The sequence below is a fragment of the Cebus imitator genome, unplaced genomic scaffold, assembly GCF_001604975.1.
Source record: "Cebus imitator isolate Cc_AM_T3 unplaced genomic scaffold, Cebus_imitator-1.0 Scaffold131, whole genome shotgun sequence".
NCBI lineage: Eukaryota > Metazoa > Chordata > Mammalia > Primates > Cebidae > Cebus > Cebus imitator.
In genome coordinates this window covers 2,257,138-2,282,314 of record NW_016107446.1, presented here as the reverse complement: position 1 = coordinate 2,282,314, position 25,177 = coordinate 2,257,138, and the positions used below count along the sequence as shown (strand labels likewise).

At 42.0% G+C, this 25,177-nt stretch overlaps 1 protein-coding gene across 5 annotated transcripts in view; it reads left to right on the top strand.

The window, feature by feature from the left end:
- The first annotated feature begins 8,798 nt into the window (after nucleotides 1–8,798).
- ST6GAL2 (ST6 beta-galactoside alpha-2,6-sialyltransferase 2) overlaps nucleotides 8,799–25,177 on the top strand; it is a 95,919-nt gene continuing 79,540 nt past the window's right edge. For 3 of the 5 annotated variants that reach the window (XR_005202261.1, XR_005202262.1, XM_017541113.2), the window contains exon 1: nucleotides 9,275–9,788. The gene's annotated coding sequence lies outside the window, so the exon portion shown is untranslated. Of the gene's footprint in view, nucleotides 9,134–9,273; nucleotides 9,789–25,177 lie in introns of those variants that run through there. The other 2 variants (XM_017541112.2, XM_037742968.1) reach the window with 2 other exon arrangements.

Here is a 25,177-nt window from a genome sequence, read left to right as displayed (position 1 = left end):
CCGAAGAGGGACCTGTGAGACAGCAACTGCATGATGCCCTCACAGGCTGTGGAAGGCAATTATTGAGGGCCTTTTCAAGCAGAAAGGAGACTATGGAGCTCAGGCTATTATGGAGGAGCTGAGCATCCTCGCCACATTTTAGAACATTTTCCTGGAAAAATGTGCTCCAACTCTGCAGTACGTTGGTTCTTAAATTTTTTCATCTCAGAACTCCTCCCCCCTCTTAAAAACCACTGAGGATCCCAAAGAACTTCCATGTTTTTATTTTTATTTTTTTAATATTTTTATTTGTTTGTGATGGAGTCTCACTCTGTCACCCAGGTTGGAGTGCAGTGGCACAATTTTGGCTCACTGCAACCTCTGCCACCCAAGTTCAAGCGATTCTCCTGCCTCAGCCTCCAGAGTAGCTGGGATTACAGGTGAGAGCCACCATGCCTGGCTAATTTTTGTAGTTTTGGTAGCCACAGGGTTTTGCCATGTCTACCAGACTGGTCTCAAACTCTTGGCCTCAAGAGATCCATCCACCCGCCTTGGCCTCCCAAAGTGCTGGAATTACAGGCGTGAGCCACCCACGTCTGATCCCCAAAGAACTTTCATTTATGGGGGATTTATCAGCTTTATCTATTGATATTTATTGTATTTGAAATTAAAACGGGGAAATTTAAAAAATAACAAAAACAAGCTATTACAGTAGCCTAGCCCTCTTGGTGGGTGATCTGTTTCAAGGCCCTCTGCTAATACCTGAAATCAAGGAGAGTACAGAGCCCAACAGCAGTTAGTCCCAACATGTTTCCCTTCGTGTCTTCCGCCCACAAATTTAATGACTTTTCACCTAAACTAAGCACTTAGCACTCACTGTGGCCATAACTTCTGCAGTTTGAGGTGTGACAGTAAAGCTAGTACAATGTTTTTTCTTCATTGAAATTTCATGGATAGAAGATTCATTCTTACTGTAGATCTTAGCAACCTCAGCATCTTAGTTTGTCTTAGTAAATCACAAACTTTCGTTTTTGCTTAAAGGAAGAAATGTATAGCTTTCTCTTTGGCATACTCAAATTGCCAACATCACCACTCTTGTCCTTTGGGGCCATTACGAAGTAGAATAATGGTTTCTTGCATACAAATACTGCAATACTGAGACAGTGGATCTGATTGCTGAGACAGCTGAGTGACCCGGGGGTGGATGGAAGAGACAAGCGCGGACCCATTGGACAAAGGGAGGATTCACATCCTGGGCAAGACAGAGTGATACAGCAAAGGTTTCATTACACTGCTTAGAATGATCCACAATTTAACACTCAAAAATTGTTTATTTCTGGAATTTTCCATTGACTATTTTCAGACAGTAGACTGTTTCTGCAAGTAACTGAAACCTCCAAATGCAAAACCAAGTTTAAGGGAGGAGTGCTGCACATGCTAATTGAAAGCACATATTTTGGTGGAAAAGTCACTATATTTTTCAAATCTTGTGAGATAAATCACATCATTTCTCACTTTTGAAAACTGTTTTAATTTGCCTGTGTAAAAAAACAGGTAGATCATGGCTGCATGTGCAGTCATTCTGCTACAGTATCACATGCCACAGCCTCGAAAAACTCCACTGTGCCTCACGAGAGACAGAGAGTGAAAAAGGCAAACAACGCTTAGTATTGTTACAAAAATAGTACATCTGACTCCACCAGCCCTTTTGAAAGGACCTTGAGCACCCCCCAGATCCCCTGGCCACACATAGAGGCCTGCGGCCCCAAGAACCTGCCTGCATGTGGCCAGTCCACGCTGACATTTTTGGACTGTGCCATCTAGAACATTCTTCCATGAACATTACCATTCTCAACAATAGTAAAATCATGAATGTATGTGTTTTCCCTCTTATCATCTCTCAATGACTCATAGACAGGCGCATCCCAAGCATTCTCAACCACCCATGTGTGTCAGACCATCCTTGCATGGCTGTAAATAAATGCCTGAGGCTGAGCAATATGTAAACAAAAGAGGTTTGCTGGCTCACGGTTCTGCAGGCTATAGAAGCCCGGTGTCAGCATCTGCTCAGCTTCTGGAGAAGCTTGAGGGAGTTTTTACTCACGACAGAAGGTTAAGTGGGGGTGGGTGCTTCACACGGCCACAGCAGGACCAAGAGAGTGGGGAAACGTGCCGCATACTTCTAAACAACCAGATCTCTTGAGAACTCACTCACTGTCAGAAGATAGCACCCAGCAAGAGGGATCTGCCCCGTGACCCAAAAACCTCCCACTGGGTCCCACCTCTACCACTGAGGATTACATTTCAACAAGAGATTCAGAGAGGACAACATTCAAACTACATAAGCATGTAAACTAGAAAAAAAAAAAGGCACATTTTAAAGAGTGCTAACCTTTTCAGAACCAATTATTCACTATGTCTCATCAATATTGCCACCATAAGTTAAGCTGAACTTAAAGGGTAGAAGAGATTGATCCTGTCCCTCTAATATTTGTACATGTCACAAGATAATTAGTTCCCCTAGGCAAGTCACTCAAAAATTTAAAAATTATTTCTTGCATGGAATGTAATGCAGTTTACTCTCATATTTTTTCACTTTTGTTTATTTTTTGAATTAAGAAATCTATGGATATCTAAATTGTGCTGTTTGATATATAACTTATGATCAATCCTAATCATGTAAAAATACTCTTGGGAAGCTAGTGCTGATTTTAAGCTGTGTTGGAGACCTAGAAATATGTTGAGGGGAATAACTTGAGCTGAGCAAGAGAAATATGAGGCAATCTAGTACTACTTTTTAAAAAACTGTGTAAAGTTTTTGAAAAAAAAAATTTCTGCCCAAAGTTTCTACTTTGTATTCATGCTTCCGAGGTCTCTTAAATTATCATCATTATTATCCATTAGTTTCTATAACTAAAGCTATTTTGTACCATTTCTATCATTGACTGAAAAAAATTTAAATTGCTGTAGGATTTAGACTTCTGAAATGGAATGGTGTTTTCAACTCTGCTGTAATTGTGCGTCAGAACAGGCTGTTTCACCTTAGAGTGATTAGGGTTTTGTGAGAGATGTATAACAAATTGCAGGGCTAATCAAGGGAAAATTACCCTGCAGTCGAGGTGGGTTTTAATTAATTATATTGCCAGTTTGTTAGGGAGAGGTCTTTGAAAAGGTAATCAAAGAAACATCACATATGGGCTGTTTGTTCTCTTAGCACTATTTTTAAAATGGAAAATTCTTGACTGCTCTTCGGTCCATCTTCAAAGCCTCTCAAGGTCTTAGAGTGGAGTTAGGTGTCCTTCTGGTAACTTTCTGATTTGTCTCCCTTCTCTCTGTGTGAAAATAAACAAAAAACACTGAAATAAGAACAAACGAAGGGCGTTTGTTCCGAGCTTGCCATAGCAAGGGAGTTGGCCACCATCACTTGTGTTGGCTGAGACTCAAAGGCGGGCAGAGGAGTGGGAAAGCTTCTTAGCAGAAAGAGGAGAGGGAAGACTCCAGGCATGCCCTGATTGGAGGCTGTTGGTGTGGAGGAGCTGGAAGTGGCTAACTAGAAATAGGGCCTCCCAAGTGATTGGTTAGGTAGGTATGTTTGGCTACTCTCTTACCTAGAAAATACACAAGACAATAGGAGCAGGCACCTGCTCCGTTATTAACTTCTAAATCCACAAACCCTAGAATGGAACTCCTCTTTAAAGGAGGGTGACAGAAAGCGCTTGCACATCGTGGGGCATGGTGGCTCATGCCTGTAATCCCAGCACTTTGAGAGGTCAAGGCAGGTGTATTATTCGAGGTCAGTATTTCGAGACCAGCCTGGTCAACATGGTGAAACCCCGTCTCTACTAAAAATACAAAATTAGCTGGGCATAGGTGTATGCATGCCTATAATCCCAGCTACTTGGGAGGCTGAGGCAGGAGAATCGCTTGAACCCAGGAGGTGGGAGGTTGCCGTGAGCCTAGATGGTGCCACTGCACTCCAGCCTGGGTGACAGAGCAAGACTCTTGTCTCAAAACAAAACAAAGTAAAAAACGCTTGCACCAAAAGCGTGTTATGAAATCAATAAGAAGGGAAGCAGAAAGCACTCTTCTTTATGGCAAAACATCAACCACAAGTAGAAAACCACCAGTTTTGGAGGTGGAACCATAAATGGTTCACTAAGACTATTTCTCACTTTCCATCCATCTTTGAGACAGACTTCAAGTATGTCCACATACATTATCTTTAAATTTGAAAGAAATGACTAGTAACTTCATAGTGGGGAAAACTGGTAGGTACCACCTTAACCAAGTAACCAGTTAACGTCACCCAGGATTGGAACAAATAAACATAATGGGCTTTGCAAACGATGTACTGGGGAAACATGACATTCTGTGTCCTTCCTGGTCAAAAAGAAAAAGGTAAAAGATAAAAAGCATAACCTAATTTTTTATCTAACTCTAGTCATCGGGGAAACAACTGAGGGGCCCAAATTGAGGAACATTTAACAAAACAAAACAGTTTAGATTCTGCCAAAATGTTAATATCATGTAACCAGTACACAAAGGAACTGTTTCAGATTAAAAAGACTGAAGAGATATAACAGCTAAATAGAACACATGATTCTGGATTAGATCCTGAATGGAATGTGGGGGTTTTGGTTTGTTTTTATTTATTTTTTGCTTAAAGAACATTAGTGGGAAAAATTGGTGAGATTTGAATAAACTCTGAGATTAGATAACAGTATTATTATCTATTTCCCTAATTAATTATGATAACTGCACTCTGGTTATCTAAGACAATGTTCCTGTTCTTAGTAAGAACAAAATAAAATATTTAGGGCTAAAGGAGTATGTTGTATGTAACTTGCTTTTTGACAGTTCAAGAGAAAACATAAATAGTCTAGGAATAATAAAGCAAACACAGTTAAGTTGTGATATTTAGGAAGTGTAGACAACTGGTATTATTTATCTAGTTCTTCTATAAGTCAGAAAGTATTTCAAAATAAAAAGTTAAATGTAAAGAAAAATTAAAATAAAATCTTGTTCTAAGGATTAAATGAGTTAATGCTTACAAAGGATTTAGAATACAGGCCTTGAAATATTAATTATTAGGTGTAATTATTATTTTCATAGAATTAAGAAGTGGCAGGGCTACCTCAATCTGGTGTATAAACCTGTATCCTTAATCCCCTCACCCCAGTATTTCATCATTCAGAGTTTGGAGAAACCCAGTGAGATAATGGATAGAAAAGTCTTTATATAAACTGTGAAGTGCTGTAGTTTGGTGAATGTCTAAGCGTGGATATGAGCTCAGATTCTTGTGTACAGCTATCTGATGACCTTTGTGTCTATTGCTGATGAGGTTCTTTGGATTCAGGAAGCTCAAATAATAGCATTAAAGGGACAAAGTCAGAACTAAAACCCAGAGGTTCCAACTTGCAGTTCTGTCTTTTTATATTGGATAGTGGGCTGCAAGGAGAAGTTAGGAAAGGATAATTTCTCTCACACCCTGACATGTTTTTCTACTGTTCTGTCTGTTAGAGCTCATTGCCCACGGAGATCAGGCGGTGGTCCCAGGACTCCGCCTCTGAGCCCAGCCTCTATTTCTGGATGGGAGCCCACAGAATAGCGCAGGTGTCAGCAAGCCTAAAGGCAACTAACTGCATTTTCGTGTTATCTTTCCTACTGCAGATACTGAAAATGGCATCATTCCTATATCTGATGCCGAAAAATAATGTTTTTCTCTCCACCTGAAATACTGACAGAAGGGTAGAGGAAGCTCCTGCTGGCCAAGGATTTTGGCCCCTACACGTATCCAAATAACTGAAACATTTTTTTCTAATGGTGTCTATTTCCTTATGAACATTTCCAAAGACAAAGTGAATTACTTTTAAAAAAAAAATCTATGGATTGGCTAGGAAACAAATGTTCCAGTCTTAGCAGTGGATAATGGGTTCCAAAAAGCAAGAATCTGAAATTCATTTTTTTATATTGATCAGCCACATGAAAATTTGTTTCACTGATTAAATAGGAAGAGCCCAGATATAGATGATTTTCCTTTCTGGGGTACTAGCTTCCCAAGCAAGGGAAGAAGTCAATGTGTTTTTTGCAGTGCTATGGATGGAAAATCTCAGGTAAATCTGAAAATGAAGATATCGTGTTTTGAGGATGTGATCCTAAAAATTTCTGTCAGTGACACTTTTCTCATCTGTAAAATAATCTATAAGTTTATTATAAAATTTGAGTAGCCTAATAAGTGATAGAACAATATATTTCTATGAACAATAGTTAAGTGAAACAGAGTAGCCCAGATGCAGCAATGGTGGAGTTAGAAAATATTTACTCTTCATCCCTGCCCCACCTGAATGCTTCTCAGCTGAGTAACTGAGCTTCCTGATTTGGCTGACTGTTCATGATGTGCTTCAAGTTCCTGAAATGGGAAGGAATTGTCCCTGTGAAGCCTTAGTTGGTTAATTAACAGTGGCTAAGAAAAGGAGAACTGAGGAACCCTGCCTTTAAAAAAAAAAAAAAAAAAAAAAAAAAAAAAAAAACGAAAGAAAATTCATGTCATTATGAGCAAATTGACAACCTTAGTGGATTTCTGAATGCCTCCTATCTGTAGGAGTAAATTTATTCTGTTTTGTTGTTATTCATGATTTTTTAAGGAAAATAACAGTATAGTGCCAGAGGAGCTCAGGAACTCCTCACAAATCTATAGACCAATAAAATAATTAAATAATCTGCCCCGGTGTCTCTGAGCAATTAAACTAAAGGGTGCCACAATATTTTATTTACTATTACACTTTGTCAGAAGCAATCATCAGGATATAGCTTTTTGTATATAAACTGGCTTTGTGGTTTCGTTGGGAAGCAATAGATTTAAGTCAGTTTAGTGACTGTTATTTACTACCTCAATCATAAGTAATGAACTCAATCCACTTAAAGTTTTACAACGGTAATTTGCATATTTGCCTTAAGATGGTAGTTTTTCTACTTCTATAAAGTTGACTGTTATTTGGGCACTTCTATTTAACTCATTAACATTTCTTTGGCAGCATTTATGCAAAAAGGAAAGTAAGGGTATAAAACACATATACACTATAAAAAGTGTATAATTATTTCTGTTTCACAGTAAAGTGTTTTAATAATGGATACTGTCATTTATTAATTACTACAATTTATTAGGTATCACATTTCAGGAACTGAGGGAGACACTTTTAACACATGATCTCTACTTCTTACAACAAACCTTGAAGGTTAGGCTTTTTTTTTTTTTTTTTGAGATAGAGTCTCTTTCTGTGCCAGGCTGGAGTGCAGTGGCCCAGTCTAGGCTCACTGCAACCTCCTGCCTCAGCCTCCCCAGTAGCTGGGACTACAGGTGCGCACCACCACACCCGGCTAATTTTTGTGCTTTTAGTAGAGAAAGGGTTTCACCACGATGGCCAGGCTGGTCTGGAACTCCCGATCTCATGATCCACTCGCCTCGCACTCCCAGAGTAGTGGGATTACAGGCATGAGCCACTGCGCCCTGCTGAAGGTAGGTATTATTATATCCATTATAGAGTAGAGAAACAGAAGCCCCCTTCTGTGCCCCTCTGCTATTAAGAGGGTGAGTCTTTCTGCAGGATTTCTTGTTGCCTGTTTGTTTTGTCACTTTTAACCACATTTGTCCATTCAGGCAGTTCCGCAGAATTCCAAGTGTCAAACACAATTAATATAATTGGGGAAATACTGAGTAAGCGTTTTCGGCCCACCCTTTTGTTTGAGCACAGTGCATTACACCCAGTCGGTTTTAGTTTAATTCCCGCGTTGTTTTACATTTCTGTAAATTCTTGGGGCGCCCACCGTCCTGCTCAGAGTTCCAAGCTCAAGGTAGGCACTGATTGCTGAATGAATTGGGTAGCTAGTTAATTGCTTTCCCTTCCAAAAAAATCCTAAATTATTTAAATTAATGTACTTGTGGGTTTTTAAGTAATACATTTAATCGAAGATCTCTATCTCCAAAACGTGCATCCCTGTAGCGACTGAGGGTGTGGGTGGAGTGAGGGGTGACTAACCAGTTCCACTGAGATGGGCCCAACCTTAGAAATATTACCCATCTACCTGGGATTCCCCTACACCTGAACAGCTCTTTGGGTTCGAGAGAGAACCAACGGGATGGAGCACCCAATGCCACGAGCGCGCGCGGAGAGCCACGAGCCACGTTGAAGTTCAGAGGAGTATTTACCAGCAAACAAAGAGCGGCGCGGTTCGGGGTCCTGGGACCAGCTGCAGCCGCCTCGAAAAAAACGCAAGCGTCACGGTGAAAGTGAACATTCTGCACGCCACCAGATAGACACTTGATTTGCGCCTCCCCGCGGCCCCGCCCGCAGGCTCCAGCTGCCAGCTGCCAGGCCCGCAGCCGCCCACTAGCTCCCGAGGCCGCTTCGCCACGTGTCCCGCCGGCCTCTACCCCAAGAACTTTCCGTCCCTCTTGGGGCTGGGGACCAGCAGTGGGGACGGGCAGGCAGGTGGGGGTCTCCAGGGAGCACCGTCTCCGGACTTGGCGAGTTACCCTTCCCAAATGGAAGGTGTCCCGCAAATGGAAGGTAGTCCGCTCCTAAGCCCATCCCAGATCCTTAGAGTAGCTCCGAGAGCAAGGGCCAGGCGGCAGCGTGGAGCCTGGCGGAGCCAGAGGAACAAAGAGAGCGAGGAAGCCGGGGAGGATGCTGCGCTGCCCTGCGCCCCACCCCGTCGGCTGCCAGGCGCGCAGGTAGCTTGGCCTTCGGCGGTGTAGAAGGGAGGTGTTGGAGCTGGTACACAAAGACTCACTTCCGCCGGGCCAGGCGCCCGGACTCCCTCCCCGCCGCCCACAGCCTGTGCGCATTCCAGTATCCCTGCCGCCGCCCGGGACCCGAGTGCCCCTGGGGTGCCAGGCGAGGTGCCAGGCGGGTATCCTTTGAAGAACTAGGGCTGGATGGAGGCGGCGGCCGGGTAGAAACACGCCTTTTTAGGCAGCCGCTCTGCCCCGCACCGCCCCACGCAGCCCAAGTCTGCAATCACTCTTCGCGAGAAGCAGTGATCAGCGCGCAGCCTGGGAGCGCCCCGCCTGCGCTCGCCGGCTGGCCGAGCTGCCGGGCCGGGGGCGCGGGGAGGGGGCAGCTCAACTTCTCAGTGCCCAGCTCCCGCCCGCTAGGTGAGCCTGGAGCCGGGAGGACGATAGGGATGGCCGAGAGGGAGGGGGCTCTGGGGCGAGCGGAGGGGGAGAGCGGAGCTCGGGGGCCGGGCGCGGCGCAGCCTCCGTGCGGGGGCTGGGAGCCGCCGCCTAGCCCCGGGGCTCGGGGCCGCGGTCCCTCCCAACCCGGGAGCGGCCGCCGAGCTGCCCGAAACAATGAGGCGCGCGGCTCGGGCTGAGCGCAGCCCCCTGCTGCCTTTGAGGCCGAGCCACCCGCTGCGCCCCGCCGCCCGCGCTAGCAGCTGCAGCCAGCGCGGAGCTGCGCTGGCCCCGGGGAGGTGATCCCGCAGGCCGCCCGGGACGCGAACGCCGGCCAGCTCCAAGACCCCCAGGGTGGCAGGAGGAGGACTCGAGCCCGCAGCAGGACGACTCCAGCCGCTCACTCGCCTTCTGAAGCCCCCAAGTTCCGCGGGGTGCGTCGGGAGCTCCCGGGCCCCGGGTCCCAGCTCTAGCGGGCGTCAGTGTGAGTGTGGGAGCGCGTGGCGCGCGCACCCGAGACTCTACGGGGGAATAAAAATGTGACACGCACGCCTCTGAGTTCAGTGCCGCGCGGCCAGGGGAAGCGCCGAGCCCCGCGGTGTCGTGCGCTTCGAGGCGCGGCGGGGAGAGAAGACTGGTGAGAGAGGGCAGAGGGTAAGGGTGGGTGACGCCTTCCTCGGTGGCGCTGCAGCCTGCGCGCTGCTCTGCCGGAGTTACACTCCTCGATAAGTGGCCAGACTTGTGTGTGGGGAACGTTGAAGGTGGTTTGGGGAGAAGCAGGAAATTCTGGAGAAGCTAACGGGAGGACGGCTTGCGCTTTGGGGACGGACGGACACAGTTGTGCCCCTACGGCTCAGTAATGGTGCTCTTTTATTTTGGCTCTTGGAGTGAAGATTTTTGTCTTTCTTCAGCCAATTCCTGTAGAAAACTGCACTTCTTAAAGGTTAAAGTGTGTTCAATTGATTTCTGGTTCTCTGTGGCTATAACGTTTGAGGTATTAGGGATCTTTAGAATCGTAAATACCTGAGTCTTAATTCTTATGCAGTTGGCAGGCGTCAAATTCCGCTGTTGGGGTTACTTTCCGCGGTGTGCAGAGTGGATATTTGATGCATTCTTTTGAGTAGGGAGTGTGACGTCCAACTCATTTCGGATTTGCGGGTGCTGTGTTGGGGGACAGAGTGAAGTTTTAAACTCATGGCTCCCGAAAGTGCTGCCTTCCAAAGAGCTGAATAGCTGTGTTTGGAGAAGCTGTGCTTTCCAGGAATTTAAATGAGACTTTTTGTGATTGCTTTCCAGGTCTCTCCTCCTAGTACCATATTTGTTTTGTCAGGCTGAACTTTCAAAGCTGTTTTGTAATCTGAGAAGCACTTTAGGGGGGAAAGTAATGCTTGGCTGGATTTTTGTGAACTTATTTTTATTGGACATGCGGAAAATTTGGCGAGAGGCAAACCATATTTGGTTGAAATCATTGTCTTTTGCGCCACTGCCGTTCTGACCATGAAGGGGCATGCTGGCCCTTGTCGCCGCGGACTGTCTGCTTGGGTGAGGGGATCTTTGGTGGGTGGGTTGCGGCACATCTTGTATTTAGAGAATTTTTGGCACACTTGAAAAACCCCACCCTGGTTACTTTGATGCTTCAATTTTTGAAATTCTGATCAACATTTTTTGCCAATTTGAAATATAATTTATGACTAAGGATGAATTCCAATAAAGTGAAGTGCTCTATATATATGCTATATATGATGTATACCTGTATATACATACACATCATATATGAGTGTAAATACACATCATATATGTGTGTGTGTGTGTATATATATATATAATTCTGTTGCTGCAAATTTAGAGTTAAAATTTCTTTCAAAAGGAAAAATGATGTGTGGCCTTGAGCCTATTATTTTTCTGGAACTGGCAACCAAAATTTTTATGGCACTTGAGGCCTCTTTTACTAATGCATTAGAAGAAACTGTTGGCAAAGGTGAATAGGTATTGTGCTCAAAACTGATGAAATCCTAAAATAATTAGGTGAAGTGCCTTGAATTTTACAGCAACGTTAAAAAGGCACTCAGACTTGGAATTCTCGATCCAATTCTTACTGCAGTAGGTATAAATTGTAGCATCTTACCTTTTTGCTTGGTGCTGTGAAAGCCTCTGTAGTTTTGAGCCAAATCTCTCGCAGAGATTGTGATAGGAGTCTCCGCTCTATGTGGAGCACTGAGCTCCGTAGTTAGAGAGGCTGTGGATGGATACTCCTGGAAAGGGTGAGGTCAGAGCGAGGACCAACATTTGTGTTTGCTGTGTGGTGCGCATGATCTAGGACACAAGATAAAAAAATTGAGGATATTTAGACTAGAGGATTCAAGGTTGAGATCATTTAACATTTGAAAATATGTGAATGATTTATTATGCAGAAGAGGGCAATCATCTGTGTTGAGTTTCTGATGAGGATAATTAAGAGCGAAAGTGTTTACTCTGTGGGATGAAGACTTAAGTTGAGTCTAAGGAGTTGTGGCCGATCCAGTCAGCAAAGATTGGTTAAATAGTGAAGGGACTGCTGAAAATATTCCTGCACATGTTGTTACTGGAAGGCCTCCCCACCCCACGGAATTTCTCCTGTTTCTGAGACAGTTTCTAAGTGTGTGAGGCTCTGGTCTATTGCTTATTCTGATACTGACTGAAATTTTATCCTCCAGGTTTAGAATTTATCCAAGCATTTCTCAAGTGCTTAGATCTTTTCTGAAATGACAAACTCATTTCCAGGCTTCTGCAGCTCCTGCTTAGGTGAATACATGATAAATTCCTTTCCAAAAACTTGGAGATATTTGTCCTCTGGGAAGCTCTTAATTAATTTGCAGACTTGCTACCTCATTGGTGATACATTTAATAAAAATATCTTATGAATGATAATAAGGACAGTCTTTGTTAATGCATTTGCTCTTTAAGCATATTGTGTTATTCCTGATCGATTGAGTTTTTACCTCTCCTAGATTTTCTCTAGTATCATCCTAAATTTTAATTGCTTAAATTAAATTAAGTGCTTAACATGCATAAATGTCTAAGGGAATCAGATAGTACCCTCCTGACAGGTGTATAAGTTTTGATTTTTTTAAGCATTGAAAGCTGAACGCCCATCCTCCCCCAAATAAAAACCTATATGGGATGAAATTTCCAAACAGCTATAAAAGTAATAATTGCATGTAATTAGATACTAATTTTGGAAAGTGGAAGGGAAATGCAGGTGCACATTTGTACAGAAATTTTCAATGTTCTTACACCAATTGTGGATATCAATGCCAAGGACTGAATGGGCTGTAGATGACCAGCGACTATGTCAGTTACCACACTTTCAGTTTAATATAGCTGCTATTTTTCTGAAAGCTCTCCTTCCAACTTTTGACAAATTTGTTTATAAATGTTATTAAGTACACAGTGCAAAGACATCAGTGTTAGAGAAACATGGATTTATTATGCCTCTTCCAAAATTTGAAATTTACCCTTACTTGATCCAAGCCACCTCCCACCCCTCCCATTGAATTGATGGGGGAACATTTGCAATTCAAAATACTTGGAATCTACCTAGTCCACAGGTGAAATACATTTCAAGGGGATGAAGTATGACCTGGGTAGTCCTAAGGCTTTGTAGGAGTTGGTCTTCTGGTCCAGCCCCAGCATTGGTCCTAGCTCTGGTGAAAGCAGGGTCCCAGCAGTTGTAGAACTATTTTCTTCACTTGGCCACCTGCAGCTTCCTGATTATCCCACAGTACCAAGCACCTACTGGTTTTTTGGGGGAATTGTTCTGTGCGTGGAAAGGACATCAGAGGCATGCTGCCCACTGTAGGGAGCATACGTCTGGGCAGAACTGTTCTGTTCCCTCTTGGCTTCTGCTGCCCTCTGTGGTCTTGTCTAGGGAAGAAGTCCAAATTGAAGGCGTGCAGTGGCTTTACAAAGCTAGAGGGGTGTGAAGGCTGGGTTAGCAGTTTTGCACTGGACTTGCTTGGAGAGCCAGGGAAAGCTATTGGGCGGTGTTCTTGAAGCGACCAGCACTGGAGAAAGACAGCTTTATCAGAGCTCCGTTTCCAGGACTGAAAAAGGAAGGCTTAGATTAAACCCTTTCCAACATGTCTTCTGGTGTGAGAGTCCACAAAACTGATCATTGTAAGATCTGGCATACTTAACAGCTAACTGCTGTGTAGCCCCAGGAGACAATCGAAATTCAAGAATATTAATAGTAGCTAATTGGCACTTATGATGTACCACATCCTACCATTTGCTTTGCACAGATTATCATCATTATGCCCATTTTATAGGTGAGAAGACTGAACCTCGGAAAGGTAAAGCGCCTTGGCAGAGCTGGGATTTGAACCATTTATGGGTGTCCCAAACCCATGCTATTAGACTGAGATCCACTCAACAGAGGAAAATAAGAATGACAACTCCCGTCATTGTGTGGGGCTAGAGACCAACTATGACCATAAGCTTTCATGTTCTCAAACCAGGCTGAGCCTGCTGGATGGGGAAGATTGTACATGATAGAAGAGGATTTCAGGGAGCTCATGTATACAGAAAGCATGTGTTCGTCAGAACCTGGAAGCAGAAAAAGGTTTAAGCTGCAACTTAAAAATGGGCCATGAAATGTGGAATATCCAGGCAGTCAATATTAGACTGAAATTTGGGCTGATATGAAGCGTGTCATATCAAGTGAAATTTCCAAGGAAAAATTTAGGCTAAGATTCAAGAAAATGATTCATCTGTTTTGAGTTACTGGGTTGGTGAAGAGAGCAAGCTCAGAAAGTAGTCTCCTGGGACATTTAGAAATACATTGGCTAAAGCATTAGAGAATAAGAAAAATCCTGCAGTATCTTGATTGTAAGCCTTTGTTTTCAGAAGTTTATAATTCACACATTAAGTTCTACTCTGGGCTGCTTCTACTGTTTGAAGCCCGAGAGAAAAATGCTTTATTAAATTTAAAACAATTGGTTTTCCATGTTCAAATTACACAAATTTTTCAAGTAGAGGTTCTTGCATGTTGGTAATTGTGGTTTCTGAAATGACTTAGCTGTAAATTAAATATGGGAAAGAGTAAGTCTCTTAGATAATCCAATAGCTTTTATTATTTAGAAGTAAAATGTAAAAGTAGCTTCTTTGAAAGTATAGTAATGACTTTTCTGAAATGTAAATATAATATTATGTGCTAAAAACCCGTAATTGTATGACTGACCACAAATGGGTGGAAAAAGTACAGTTGATATAGGATTTGTTTTCTAAATGATAGAGCTAACCCAGTTACAAAATGGAACTGTACATGTAGGATTAAATGAGTGAATTTGTTTTTACTGTTAGAAGAAGGATCTTGCTATGTAAATTATATTTTAAAGTTAGGGAAAGTATACCCCATTAGAAATCTTGTAGGGCCTGGCACAGTGCCTGTAATCCCAGCACTTTGGCAGGGTGACACAGGCAATTGGTTGAGCCCAGGAGTTTAAGACTAGCCTGGGCAATATAGCAAGACCCCCATATCTACAAAAATTTTTTTTGAAAAACTTAGCTGGATGTAGGGGAAGCACCTGTAGTCCCAGTTACTCAGGAGGCTGAGTTGGGAGAATCACCTGAGCCCTGGAGTTTGAGGCTGCAGTGAGCCATCATCACACCACTGCACTCCAGCCTGGGTGACAAGTGAGACCCTATCTCAAAAAATAAAGAAATAAATAAAATTTCAAATGAAAAAGAGGACTCTCTTTCAAAAGAACACATGTGCACACATACACGTGCAGACACACACACACACTCATGCAGACACACTCACACACTTGCAAGTAAGCACCAGAGGAATAAATTCCTGCATTATGTATTGTTACATCAGTAATCAGGAGTGGGAACTTGAATTAGGATACTTGAGCACTATTTGTTGGGATTCATGGCTGTTGCCTAACAAAATTAGGACAAAAGCCTAGCCCTTCCAACTGAAAGAACATTCTTTTTCCTATCTGACTTATCTCTGAGAAAATTTTATGTTCCAGATTACATGTGGCTTGTGAGAAGCCAACCAAAATGTTTAGGGTTTAAACTTTCTCTTAGTTTATTATAAATAGGATACATATGGAAAACATACTTTTATGTATACATATATGTGAGTGTGCATGTTTCTAAATGTTCTTTGTGATGACAGTAGATGTGCTCAGGTTCCTTGGGTCCCTTTGGTGATGTGCAGAATGTATTTGACTTTTGAGAATAACTTTTGAGATTGGCTTCTCAGGCAGGTCCTTTGGGGACCCTGGCACCAGGCTGATGACCGGAATCCTACATATTGGTTGGCTGTTCTCTGTAATGAGAGGCTGAGCCACTTGAGATATTTTAGGTCATCCTGAAGTTCGCCAAATACTATAGGTGATTCAGTCTGTTTTCTGGAGAGCGGAAGACTATTTGGAATTGCCCTGCATTATGTCGTCTTCTAATCACTATAGACATTAGGCAAAATAATTAAGACCATAAACCTAAGAGTTATTAAAAAAAAAAACTATATGCTCTAGTTTCTAAGGCAAATTTTAAGTAATTTATAAATAAATGGAAAATAGACAAATGTAATATGATTTCCTTTTTAAAAATGTCAAAAACACATCATGCTGTATTCTCATCATACCCTAGTAATACCCCACATATCACTATTGGATACATACACAGAAAAGACAGGGTTGATTTTTTTCATTTGGCATTTTTCCGATATTATCTCATGACAGTTAAGCACAGTATTAGATGTAGAACCAGAAGTGGGTAAAAGGAAAGCTTTAGACTATATTACACAATGTGCCTCTTAAGGGGTAACGGAAGGACTCCTGGCCTAAGGAACCTCTGTTGTTTTTAGATGGTGTATATCTATCCCAATTATAATATGGAAGCCCCAGGTAAAATTAAACAAACTCACCTTACCATAAATGTCCATGTCGATCCCTGTTTTTCAGTTGCCCAAATTAGATGAATCTTGTCCTTACCACACTGTGTTGAAATTGAGAGGTGAGTTTTTAATGTAGAAATATAGTTATCCCTCAGTATCCTTAGGGGATTGGGTGTAGTATTCTCTCTGGATAACCTAATTCACAGATGCTTAAGTCCCTGATATAAAATGGCATGGTATCTTTGTCTAACTTAGGCAGATTCTCCTGTATATTTTAAATCAATTGTTTGTAGATTATTTATAGTACCTAATACAATGTAAATGCTATCTAAACAGTTATGCTGGCTTTGTTTTTTAATTGTTATTTGAGAGACAGAGGTCTTACTGTTCTCTCTAGGCTGGTCTTGAACTCCTGGACTCAAGCAATCCTCCCACCTTGGCCTCCCAAAGTGCTGGGATTACAGGCACATGCCTCCACACTTGGCCTGGTTTTTGTCTTTTACAATCATGGTCTCACTCTGTTGCCTAGGCTGGATGCAATCATGGTGCAATCATGCTCACTGCAGCCTCAACTTCTTGGTTCAAGCAATCCTCCCACCTCAGCATCCTGAGTAGCTCGGATTACAGGTGTGCACCACCACACCTGGCTACTTTTTAAAATGTTTTTGTAGGCATAGAGTATCACTCTGTTGCCCAGGCTGGTCTTGAACTTCTGATCTGTAGCGATCCTCCCACCTCATCTCCACAAAGTGCTGGGACTATAGGCATGAGCCACTATGCCAGCCTACACTGTATGTTTATTGGTACTATTTTTATTCTTATTTATTTATTTATTTTTCCAAATATTTTTGAGTGATGGTGGGTGTCATCTATGGATGTAGAACCTGTGGATGCAGAGGGTTATCTGTGACTGGCATACAGATTTGGTTTGGGAATTACTGCGTGTATTCAGCACCTAAGCAATAGCCACTGAATGTTCAGGGTGGTGGGCACAACCTTCAGCCAGGGACCAGGGTGCAGCCCTTCAGGTCCCTGCTCAACCCAGACAATAGGACCTTGGTCACAAGGCTGTTCCTTAGAACTGCCCCTCACTGAACTGAAAGGCATACCCACATTGATTGATTTGCATCTCCTTCAAATAACATTCAAGTTTTGCGTGTGTGGAGAGGTTGTAGGGAACGGTACTGTAGGAAGGCAGTCATGTGTGGTTTTGTTTATTTGTTTATATATATATATATATATATATATATATATATATATGGTGGGTGGAAAATAAGGATTAATGAATGCAGTATGGTATTTGAGCACTCCTTTTGTTTATTGTCTGTAGGTGCCAACCAAATATTTTTATAGAGATGCGGTTAAGCCCCTTGGCATGTTCAACTAGGCACTATGAAATAAAATTTTCTTCATTTGGTACTGACAGTCTCTAAGGTGGAGGAGAAATAGAGACTAAGTCACAGTCCCCGTTGTCTGTGATGGTAGAATGGGATTTAGATAGTAAATTTTACAAAAAGAAGTTCACAGGTGCTGATATGTTCAGGTGCTTGGGTGAATGACGTTACTGCATACAACGAAAGGCCTGGAGCTCATAGGCCTTCCATCCTCATGTGCATATACATAGATATGCAATATTTTTATCCAGATTTACTTTCATGTGACATTGTCAGCTCCATGTAATCTCACATGTCAGATTTCATCAACTTAAGTACAAAAGATTGAAGTGGAACATTGCCCCCAAACCACCTTCTGGGATCTAAGGCTTATAAGAAGCCAACTTGGCTATATCCCCAGCTTGAAAATCACAGAGGCCATAAGAGGATTTCCTAAACTTTCCAAAGGTAATATTGTAGTCAGTAACCACTGGCCCATGGGATGCATTCCCCTCATAGTCTTCAAACCAGAAATGTCAAATGAACATTTCTGGATGATGTCAAATGGAATTTAGGAGGAGGAAAGGGTACAAAGAAACATGTCATTTTTACTTTCCCCCACCTACCACTTTTTTTCTCTCTAAATAGACTCTTTGGAGTCCTGAATGTTTCTCTTCCTCACTTAGACATGTCTTTCTCACCAATGTGCTTCTTGTGTCCACATGCATACGGAGGAAGCTGTGGCACCTGCTCCCTCCACGGTGCAGGTTTACTCTGGCTTTTACACAGTTACTCTACCTGTCTTGTTTTCTTCAGCTGTATACCTTAATCAGAAAGTTGCTAAGTGAAAAATTAATTATTAAATCTTTTGCCAGTGCCAGCTGTGCACAAAGCATGTGTTTGATGAATTTTCATAAACCAAATATACCTTTGTAACCAGCACATCAAGAAGCAGTTCTTACCAGCACCACGGAAGCCTCCTGGTGCCCTCTTCTGGTTACTGTCCCCCAATGGGTACTCCCTATTCTGATTTATAGCAGAGTAGATTAGTTTTGTGTCACCTGCTCACCAGCTTATACTTCAAAGTTTAAACAAAGTAACTTTTAAACAGTTTATCTTTTTTAAAAAAATAATTGAGGTAAAGTTAACTAGGAATGAAGTATTGGTTGTGCTATTACAATATAAAAGTTCAATATTTGTTCATCATTGAAACTTTCATGCTGTCCGAGGTTCATTTTGTTATTAACAACCCCAGGGTTGTTATAATATAAAAGCTTCGTTTTGCCATTTGTTCAGTGCTATAGATCTTTCTTCAGTTGACTACAGCCGGAAGACCAAAAGTAAATTTTAAAATGTAGTACAAGCCAGTGCATTTTACTCTAAATCTTGAAGTTGTATTTTAATATGTTCCAGTTTATTAAAAACAGTGGTGGACATATAACATTTATATGGAAAAAACACACTTTAAAAATGAAATCTGTGCTCAGGCATGGTAACTTGCACTTTTGTTCTCAGCATTCAGGAGGTTGAGGTGGGAGGATCTCTTGAGCCTAGAGGAGTTCAAGACTGCAGTGAGCTATGATCGTTCCAGTGCGCTTCAGCCTGGAGACAGAACGAGATCTCATCTATTTAAAAGAAGAAATTTACTAACTGAATTCAATTTTATGTGGCATTTAACTTGTAGCCTCTGAATTGTGAATTTGGAATAATTTAATATTGCAAGTGGACATTGATATTGAACCCTCAGCCCAAGGAATCTCTGTTATTTCTAGATGATATCTATCTATCCCAATTATAATATGGAAGCTTATTAAATGAACAGTTCCAGAAGCTTTTCTACATAATATAATGAGATCTCTTAGGAGATGTTTTAAATCAACTAGCTCATCAGGGAAAGTTCATCAGGACATGGAAGATTAAAGTCATATAGATTCCTTGTAATTTTTGTTCTTATAGAGGAATTCTACATTGCAGTTTGGAAATAATAAATGTAAATATAAAAACCCAGCCCAGGTCTGTCCTGTACCCCATCAGTTGCCGGTCCATACTTGGAGTGTGCTAACCAGCTTTGAGAGATGTGTCCATGATACCAAAAACTAAAGTTCAAAGGAATATAAAGAAAAAGTAGAGTGGGCCAGACGCGGTGGCTCACGCCTATAATCCCAGCACTTTGGGAGGACGAGATGACTGGATTGCCCGAGCTCAGAAGTTCAAGAACAGACTGGGCAACATAGCGAAATCTACTCTCTACCAAAAATACAAAAAAAATAGCCGGGAGTGGTGGCGGCGCTTGCATGTGGTCCCAGCTACTCTGGAGGCTGAGGTTGGGGGATCACTTCAGCCTGGGAGGTGGAGGTAGCAGTGAGTGGAGATCGCACCCTGCACTCCAGGCTGGATGAACAACAGAGTGAGACCCCACTTAAAAAAGAAAAGAGAAAAAGTTAAATGATATCTTAAAATTTAGTGGAATGGAAGAGAATAAGAAATAGAAATGATTTCAAAAGTTAAAAAGGAGAACAGGCAGGTTGCCTAGTGAAGATCAGGTGTTCTCATATTATATTGTATAAATTCAGAATTTTCTTAAAGCCAAAGAAGTTGGCTTAAATCCAGAGCCAGATGCAAATGGTTCCATTTGGTGTGGAGCTGTGATTTGGCAGCCAAAGCTGACACGGCATTAAGGTTCTAATGATTTGGTGTCTGCTTCCTGAAGAGGAAGCTGTCTCTGCTACCTGCTGCTGCAGATGCTGGCTTGTCTACAACATACCCTTGGGCATGTGCTATTTAAGTGGCTTGAAAATATGCTTCATGGGCTTGTCCAGAGTCTCTGCCCTTATGGAAACAGTGACTTTTACAGTTTCTAGAGGGCGAAGTGTTTCTTGGGCTTCAGCATCCAGTGTTTATCATACTCTTTAAGGAAAAAAATGAGTGGAAGCCGTGCACTGCTCATAGCTAAGAGTATTTTATATTAGAATCCATTTTACAGATGTCTCCATCCACTCTTGCCCTCCTCCTGCACACCCATCCCTTTGCCGCTTTGGCCAAGAGTCCTCCTTCCAAACCTCAAGCTCAATCCTGTGCCATTATCTCCTCCTTAGATGTCCCAGTCATCCTCCATTGCATACAGGACACTGTCTGCCATTTTTAGATCATGTGCTTCTGGCTTGGGTCCAAGCTCATGGTCTCCACTTTTCTACTCCCCTATCAGCCACAGCTACCTTCAGGATCTTTCTTTGACCAGATTATTAAGGACTTGGTTCTTTCTCTCTCCCACTGCCCACTTCCCAACTCCTAACTTACACCAACTCCCATTCGTTTACCAGCAAGCCTTCCCTGACACACACACCTAACGCAACTTAATGGTTCCTACCTGCCCCACAGCATCAAACCTCTGCTGTTGCACTTGCCACTCTGTTATAATTGACTTTGCTTCCTTCCCACCCCTGCGAAACTGTAAGTTCCTTGCAGGCAGCCTCCAGAACTCTGTGTCCCAGCTGTCAAGCGTGTTATGTGGTACTGAGCCCTGGAAACTTCATGAATCTATGTCAAATGGATGGATCTAGGAGTCCTATTAGATTGAAAGGATGGCTCTCTGCTCTCTAAGTGTGATTTCTAAAAACAAAGGAGAGTGGGTGGGATTTTTCCTCTCTTTCTTCAAGTAGAATCCCTATGAATAGGGCTCCCCAAATTCTAGTGATGCATTTATAAACAGAACATTCCCTAAGGAGAAGGGATAGACTGTGCATTCCTTGGCCCAGGTAGGCCCAGGCGGGCTACTCTGCACATACACAGTCTTACACTTTAAAGTTGCCACTAATCACTGGAGAAACACATTTACCAGCAATGTTAGGAAATCACTGCTAAGCCATTCAACCTAATAATTTTTGTGCTACTCATGGCTTTCACAGAGGAAACCTGAAATTCACATTTCCCTTGGAAATGATTAAAAATAGGGTTCAGCATCTTTGTCTCTTCCTTTAGCAAAGCATTCGGAACTAAGGGACACGTGTAATCAGTAAATAATTAGTAAATATATTGGGTTGGATCTGTCCATCGAGGATTTATATAAAGCACTTTGTCTTGGATTCATAAATGTTGTACAAATCCTACAATTAGAACTACATACATTTTCAGCACCTGGTGTGATAATAAGCCCGTTCCAGAATGAATGGGCTCAGTAGTGTTTTTTTATTATGCTGCCTGCCCCAGAATTATCTATGAATAGCTATTAAAATTGGGAAAAGGTACTTCTACATCAGGGGGAATATACAGTATCAGCTGTCCATGAAGAATTATAAATGCAGGGGCCTTGATCTTGGGTTCAGCCCAACCCCGTTCCAGATGGAGAAACTAACACACACCTTTAGCTTAAAGCTCAGGGAAGGTGCTGTGCTATCCCCTGCCTGTGTGTATCAGATGCATGGCCACGACCTCATTCTGCCATCACTCCCTGCAGGAGACGGCCACAGGGCTGGGGACATCTGTGGAGAGAGATGAAGGGTCAGTGAGCATTTGGGGTCATTAGAGTTTATGTGGATCTTTGTGTATTTTCTGAATTTCTTTTCAGACTCCCAGCCTTCTGAGTGAGCATTTTGATTTGTTTTATTTTGTTTTTTGAAATTTTGCAACTTCTCAAAGGTGAAGTTAAAATCAGGGGCATGCCTGGTACATGTCAGTTAATTAAAGGGACTATTTTCCCTACTCTGAACCTGTACTAGAATCAAAATAAAAAATATTCAGGGATTGAAGTTAGGAATGTTAAATGATCTTCAATGTTAAGTAGAACTTCACAGGATGTAATGAAAGCACATGAAGTTTAAAACAAAAGGAAACCCATCTCTACTAAAAATACAAAAAATTAGCCAGGTGTGGTGATAGGCACCTATAATCCCAGCTACTCAGGAGGCTGAGTTGGGAGAATCGCTTGAACCCAGGAGGCGGAAATTGCAGTGAGCCAAGATCATGCCATAGCACTCCAGCCTGGGCAACAAGAGCAAAGTCCAGGTGACAAGAGTAAAACTCTGTCTCAAAAACAAAACAAAACAAAACAAGAACAAACAAAAGGATGTATGTGGAGCATTTGAATAAATGATGTCATGTCTCCATTTACACAGGGGACTTCTCATACAAGTGAAGAAAGAAGAGCCTAAGTGTGGATGTCCTCACATCCGTGGAAATCATTTTAAATCACCTTCATAAGCAACTTAAATGGACTTCAGTGACTTCATGGATGCTGATTATTAGTGGTTGTCATTCTGACTATGTCGGTTTGGCAGTCCCCACCACTGCCCCAGGCTGTTCCTGATTTCCACAACATAAACACAAACTCAGGTCTGGCCCTGGACTCATGCACCAGATGAAGAAGAAAACTTGGTCTTCTATTAGGAACCTGAATTGGTTTCTAGAGCACTTCAGTATCGCTGTTATTTCAGATAATATATAGTCATGTGCCACATACAACATTCAGTCAATGACAGACCACATATAACACAGGGATCTCCTGAGATTCTAATGGAGCTGCAAAATTCCAATCTCTTAGAGACTTGTAGTTCTTGTACGGTTGTACTGCAATGCATCACTGCATTGTACGTTAGTGATGATGCTGGTATAAACAAACCTACTATATGCCAGTCATAAAAGTCTATCACATACAATTATATACAGGGCATAATACTTGATAATGACAATAAGCGATGGTAAAGTAACAACAATAAATGTGTTACTTGTTTATGTATTTACTATACTTTCATCGTCCTTTTAGAGTATACTCCTTCTAATTAATTTAAAAAAAAAATCATTACCTGTAAAACAGCCTCAGGCAGGTCTTTCAGGAGAATTCCAGAAGACGGTGTTGCTATCGTAGGTGATGACAGCTCCATGCATGTTACTGCTCCTCAAGACCTTCCAGTGGGACAAGACTGGAGGTGGAAGACAGTGATACTGATGACCCTGACGCTGTGTAGGCCTAGGCTAATTTGTGGGTTTGTGTCTTAGTTTTTAACAACAAAAAAGCTTAAAAAGTGAAAAATAAAATAAAAAATTTTAAGTATACAAAAATGCCTATAGAATACATAGAAAGAAAAGATATTTTGTACAGCTGTACAATATGTTTGTGTTTTAAGCTAAGTGTTATAAAACAGTCAAAAGTTCTAAGAAAATAAAAAGTTTATAAAGTTTAAAAGTTACTAAGCGGCCGGGCGCGGTGGCTCAAGCCTGTAATCCCAGCACTTTGGGAGGCTGAGGCGGGTGGATCATGAGGTCAAGAGATCGAGACCATCCTGGTCAACATGGTGAAACCCCGTCTCTACTAAAAATACAAAAAATGAGCTGGGCATGGTGGTGCGTGCCTGTAATCCCAGCTACTCAGGAGGCTGAGGCAGGAGAATTGCCTGAACCCAGGAGGCGGAGGTTGCAGTGAGCCGAGATCGCGCCATTGCACTCCAGCCTGGGTAACAAGAGTGAAACTCCGTCTCAAAAAAAAAAAAAAAGTTACTAAGCTAAGTTACTAAAGCTAAGATTAATGTCAAAGGAAGAAAACCTTTTTTTGTAAATTTAGTGTAAACTTATACTTTACCTAAGTGTACAATGTTTATAAAGTCTACAGTAGCGTATAGTAATGTCCTAAAACCTTCATATTCACTCATCACCCACTGAGTCACTCAGAGCAACTTCTAGACATGGAAGTTCCATTCATGGTAAATGCCACATACAGGTGTACCATTTTTAAATTTTTTATACCATATTTTTAGTGTATTTTTCCTCTGTTTAGATATGTTTAGACACATAAATACTGTCGTGTCACAATTGCCTAGTATGCAGTACAGTGATACACTGTACACGTTTGTAGCTTAGGAGCAAAGCAATAGGCCATACCACACAGCCTAGGTATACAGTAGGCTGTACCATCTAGGTTTGTGTGAGTACATGCTGTGATTTCATACAATAATGAAATTGCCAAAGGATGCATCTCTCAGAATGTATCTCTGTCATTAGAGATATAGGCATGACTATATTAAATTTAAAAATCTGTTAAAATTCTTTCACTTTGCTTAATGATCTCAGATCCCCACACGCCCCCAAGCCCTTTTCATTTTCTTTATGAGCTGTGCTATGCCATCTTAATAGGGTTTACATTGCTGGTCGGTTTCTCTGCACTTTTTAATTATATTGTTGTCCTAGAGAAGGTTTTTGATGACTGGATGTGGTTAGAAAGGTCTATGACTGTATTCCGGAATGCTAACGTGTAGGAAGGCCTCATCCTGTGCCCAAACCAACCTGTCAACCTGAAGAATGTTGGGCTCTTCAGGAAACCCATAACCATTGGATATTGGCACTGGATTGGAAAGGATCTCAATCTTCTGCAAGAAGCGATGAACTTGGCCTAGGCATACCTTCAGTAATGAGTTTGGTGTTTTGCTTGTTTATTTGTTAGATTGTTTTTTCAACTGATTTAATTCCTTGAGAACGTGTACTCTCAGGCAGTGAAAGTAAACACAATTTTGTGGCTTCCTAGAAAACTGGTAATAAATAGTAAGGATCTAACAAGAAGAAGTGGCCTGGGTTTACTTGTTTACATTTCATGACTATCTGGGCTAAGTGGAAGTTTTCACATTTTTCGCCCTTTTAGTGAATTACTATTAAACATTCAGTTTATACATAAAAATCCCTATCTTTATTCATCTTTGTAAAGAAAGGCTGTCTCTTGGTGTCCAGGAAACAGAAGACTAGCATCAGGCTGGGAGCTTCGCACGATGCCAGGACTCTTCT